Source organism: Choloepus didactylus, chromosome 14 (assembly GCF_015220235.1).
Source record: "Choloepus didactylus isolate mChoDid1 chromosome 14, mChoDid1.pri, whole genome shotgun sequence".
Lineage (NCBI taxonomy): Eukaryota > Metazoa > Chordata > Mammalia > Pilosa > Megalonychidae > Choloepus > Choloepus didactylus.
Genome location: NC_051320.1, coordinates 73,226,099 through 73,231,710, shown reverse-complemented (window position 1 = coordinate 73,231,710; position 5,612 = coordinate 73,226,099).

Genomic DNA, 5,612 nt, shown 5'->3' with positions numbered 1-5,612 from the left:
CGGTGCGAGGAGGAGGGGGCTGAGACGCCCTGCTCGGCCATTTTTGCTTCAGGCTGGGAGTGTGCCGCTGCACAGCCCAGCGGCCCGGGGCTTCCCTTGTGGAATGGCATGCACTGATGACGTAGCACAGCCTTCCCTTGGCTGAGCTACTGGAGGAGCGCGGCTGGGAGGGGGGATCTGCTCGGAGAACCCAGGGATGCTACACCAAGTCCGGTGGTTTATGGATCAGCGAGAGAGAGAGGCTGGGGCTAAACTGAAATGAAGGCTTAGACTTTTGCGGCGGCCTTGAATCTCCGGAATCCTGGGGGATTTGAACATTAGAACTGCCCTTCCTCCCTGGCTACCCGTACACATGCCCCACATTCAGGGCAGACAGCTCCAGCAACACACCCAAACTGAGTTCTCCAACTGAACCCACAAGAATCATTTCCCCACACAAAGCGGAAAAAAGGTTGAGAACTGACTCAAGGGATATAGGTGACTCACAGACGCCATCTGCTAGTTAGTTAGAGAAAGTGTACGTCACCAAACTGTGTTCCTGAAAACTTAGATCGATATCCCTTTTTCTTTACAACTTGAAAGAGCCCTATCAAGTAAAACAAATGCCAAGAGGCCAAAAACAACAGAAAATCTTAATGCATATGATAAAACCAGAAGATATGGAGAATCCAACTCCAAACACACAAACCAAAATATCAGAAGATACAGTATACCTCACAAAATTAATCAAAGATCTACAATCGAGGAACGAAAACATGGCAAAGGATTTAAAGGACATCAAGAAGACCATGGCCCAGGATATAAGCTACATAAAGAAGACCCTAGAAGAGTATAAAGAAGACATATCAAGAGTAAATAAAAAAATAGAAGATCTTATGGAAATAAAAGAAACTGTTGGCCAAATTAAAAAGACTCTGGATATTCACAATACAAGACTAGAGGAAGCCGAACAACATCTCAGTGTCCTAGAAGCCCACAGAACAGAAAATGAAAGAACAAAAGAAAGAACGGAGAAAAAAATCAAAAAAATTGAAATGGATCTCAGGGATACGATAGATAAAATAAACCGTCCAAACTTAAGACTCATTGGTGTCCCAGAAGGGGAAGAGAAGGGTAAAGGTCTAGAAAGAGTATTCAAAGAAATTTCTGGGGAAAACTTCCCCAACCTTCTACACAATATAAATACACAAAGCATAAATGCCCATTGAACTCCAAATAGAATAAATCCAAATAAACCCACTCCAAGACATATTCTGATCAGACTCTCAAATACTGAAGAGAAGGAGCAAGTTCTGAAAGCAGCAAGAGAAAAGCAATTCACCACATACAAAGGAAACAACATAAGATTAAGCAGTGACTACTCAGCAGCAACCATGGAGGCGAGAAGGCAGTGGCATGACATATTTAAAACTCTAAGAGAGAAAAATTTCCAACCAAGAACACTTTATCCAGCAAAACTCTCCTTCAAATTTGAGGGAGAGCTTAAATTTTTCACAGACAAACAAATTGAGAGACTTTGCCAATGAAAGACCTGCTCTACTTCAGATTCTGAGGGGAGCCCTGCTGGAGGAGAGACAGGGAAAGGAGAAAGAGATATAGAGAATTTTAACAGACATATATAGTACCTTATATCCCAAATCACCAGGACACTCACTTTTTCTAGTGATCACAGATCTTTCACGAGAGGGGACCATAAGCTGGGACATAAAACAAGCCTCAAGAAATTAAAAAACTTTGAGATGCTGATCCCCTAGCATATGTTGTCACAAACATTGGGACTGGCGGTTTGATGTGCTGAGCCCTCGAGCATGGGACTTGCCCTTATGAAGCTCATTACCACAAAGGAGAGTCTAAACTTGTATGTAATGGTGCCTAAGAGTCTCCCCCTGAGTACCTCTTTGTTGCTCAGATGTGGCCCTCTCTCTCTCTAACTGAGCCATCTCGACAGGTGAACTCGCTGCCCTCCCGCCTACGTGGGACCCGACTCCCAGGGGTGTAAATCTCCCTGGCAACGCAGAGTATGACTCCTGGGGATGAATGTTGACCCGGCATCGTGGGACTGAGAGTATCTTCTTGACCAAAAGGTGGATGCAAAATGAGACGAAATAGTTTCAGTGGCTGAGAGATTCCAAATGGAGTCGAGAGGTCACTCTGGTGGACATTCTTATGCACTATATAGATAACACCTCTTAGGCTTTAATGTATTGGAATAGCTAGAAGTAAATACCTGAAACTACCAAACTCCAACCCAGCAGTCTGGACTCCTGAAGACAATTATATAATAATGTAGATTACAAGGGGTGACAGTGTGATTGTGAAGACCTTGTGGATCACACCCCCTTTATCTAGTGTATGGATGAGTGGAGGAATGGGGATAAAAACTAAAGGACAAATGGGGTGGGATGGGGGGATGATTTGGGTGTTTTTTTTCACTTTCATTTTTTATTCTTGTTCTGGTTCTTTCTGATGTAAGGAAAATGTTCAGAGACAGATTGTGGTGATGAACACATAACTATGTTATCATACTGTGGACAGTGGATTATATATCATGGATGATTGTATGGTGTGTGAATGTATTTCAATAAAACTGAATTTAATAAAAAAAAAAGAAATTAACAAAAAAAAAAGAAATTAAAAAAAAAACATTGAATATACTCAAAGCACATTCTCCAACCACAATGGAATACAAATAGAAGTCAATAATTTTTGAACTGTAATTCCACTAGTCACTTCCTACATGATATAAAATACACAAACTCTAAGGACAAATCAGTGGTTTTGAACTCAATGTAAAATATGTAATTTTAGACAACTATATAAAGGTGGGGAGATGAAGGAGTATAGGAACATAGTTTATGTGTCCTATTGAAGTGAAGGTGGTATCAAAGAAAAACAAGATTGATACGGATTTAAGAGGTTAATTTTAAGCCCCACAGTAAACACAAAGAAATTATCAGAGAATGTAACCATAGAGATGAAAAGTAGAGTTTGGGTTAAGAGAAATGGGGGAAGGGGCAATGGGGAGTTAAGAAATGAGTGTAGGGTTGCTGTTTGAGGTGAAGGGAAATTTCTAGTAATGGATGGTGGGAAAGAGCATTACAACATTCTAAACGTGATTAATCCCACTAATGAAAGGCTAGGGAGGGAGTGGAACGGGAAGATTTAGGCTGTATATATGTTTCCACGACTGAAAAAAAAAAAAAGTCAGTCTAACTAGATGACAATTGAATACTAAGGATGAACTTGGATGGGACAGGAGGATAGAGGACAGGTGGCTCAAAGGGACACAGTTGAGACATAAGGAAAAGGAAATATAGAATGTAAGCTTTTTATCATTGTTGAATCTATTGTACTTCTTAGCTGCGCTTAATGGAATTGCATGAAAGAATGTTCTTGTTCATGGGAAGTGTATACGTGAATTATAGTGAATGCTCAAGGATGTGTGCAGCTAACTCTCATATGTTCAGATGACAGAGCAATAGATGATGGATGATAGGGAGGGAGGGAAAGAAATAGCAATGTGACAGCAAGTTAAAGTTGGTGGATTGAGCTACCGGGGGAGGGGGGGTCAGGGTATGATGGAATTCTGTGTATGGGGCTAGTATTGTTTTTGCAACTGTTCATATAACTTTGAATTTATTTCAAAATAAAAAAAATAGATTGGGGTGATGAATGCATAACTGTGTGATGGTACTGTGAAGAGTTGATTGTACACCATGGATGATTGTATGGTATGTGAATATATCTCAGCAAAACTGAATTTAATGTAAAAAAAAGAATCAGATCATATGTGTAAACCCCACCACAGCTAAAGAGCAAACACACTCCCAGGGCTTCTAATGGGCTTCTTCTTTGGGTCCAATCTCTTTGGGCAAAACACCCTACCCTTGTGTCCACTCCTGGGCAAACCTGGTCCCTCAGGGTGCAGGACATGGCCACCGTGGGAAGACAAGTGTTCTAGTTTGCTAATGCTGCCAGAATGCAAAACATCAGAAATGGATTGGCTTTTATAAAGGGGGTTTATTTGGTTATACAGTTATAGTCTTAAGGCCATAAAGTGTCCAAGGTAACACATCAACAATCGGGTACCTTCACTGGAGGATGGCCAATGGCATCTGGAAAACCTCTGTTACCTGGGAAGGCATGTGGCTGGCATCTGCTCCAAAGTTCTGGTTTCAAAATGGCTTTCTCCCAGAACGTTCCTCTCTAGGCTGCAGTTCCTCAAAAATGTCACTCTTAGTTGCTCTTGGGGTGTTTTTCCCCTCTTAGCTTCTCTGGAGCAAGAGTCTGCTTTCAACAAACGTTTTCGAACTGTCTCTCATCTGTAGCTCCCGTGCTTTCTTCAAAGTGTCCCTCTTGACTGTAGCAAGCTCCCTCCTTCTGGATGATCTTATATAGTGCACCAGTAATTTAATTCAGACCCACCCAATGGGCGGGCCAACACCTCCACGGAAATTATCCAATCAGAGTCATCACCCACAGTTGGGTGGGGTGCATCTCCATGGACACACTCAAAGAATTACAATCTAAGTAACACTGATAGGTCTGCCCACACAAGATTACATCAAAGATAATGGCGTTTGGGGGACATAATACATTCAAACTGGCACAACAAGCCTGGCAACCTGTGGCTTCTCCCAGTATCATCACATTCTAGACCAGAAATCTGAAAATTCAAGAATTCTAAATTAAAACCTGGCTTTCCAAGGTGTATTTGTCAAGATGTGAAGATAAAACATTTGATTTAAATTTGTTAGCTTGAATTAAGATTTAAAATATTTGGACTTACAGTACTTAGGCTTTGATTTATATCCTTCTTCATGGCCCCACAAATGTTAGGAGTAAGTTCTAAACCCTCTAAATTGGGATCCACTGATCCCTGAGGGTCCATAGATACTTTTCCATTGCAAGTTTACTCCTGATGATATTTTCATCATCTTCACTTTTAATTGAACAAGTCTTAGCTAAGTGCTTGCTATGTGCGGAACACTCTGTAAGGTGGTGCTTGATAATTACTAACATAACTAATTAATTGACAATAAATTCCTGAAGCACTGGAAGTTAGAGTATTTTTAATTTTGCAGCACTATGAGATGGTTTTGCAAAATCTTATATAACTTTAAGCAATTTTGTTTGGTTTTGTAGTACTCTAATTTCTAATTCCTTTTTAATAAAGATTTGAAATATAGATGGGTTTGTAGCTATTCCTTATAGTTTTCTTTCACTTACAGATATTTTCTTGTTTTTGTTGTTTTTTGTTTTTTAATAATGGGCTTGCACTGTATTGCTTTGTAATAAAATTTAAAATTAAAACAATGTAAAACAGTATGCAAAACTATAAAAGTATTCTATGGCTAATTCCCAAGCCGGGAAGTTAGGAGAATGAATGGCAGGAAAAAACAACAACAGCAACAACAACAACAACAAAAGAATGGGTTCAAGAAATATTTGAGAGTAAAGTTGGACAAATTTTGGTAACAGAGTAGATGTTAAGAGTTGGAGACGAGGGAGAGGAAGAACCAAGTTTAAGAAGTCAGTTGAAAGGTTGTGTCCCTCACAAGGAACACAGGAGGAAGGAAGCAGATGAAAAGATGAAGACAATAACTGAGTGC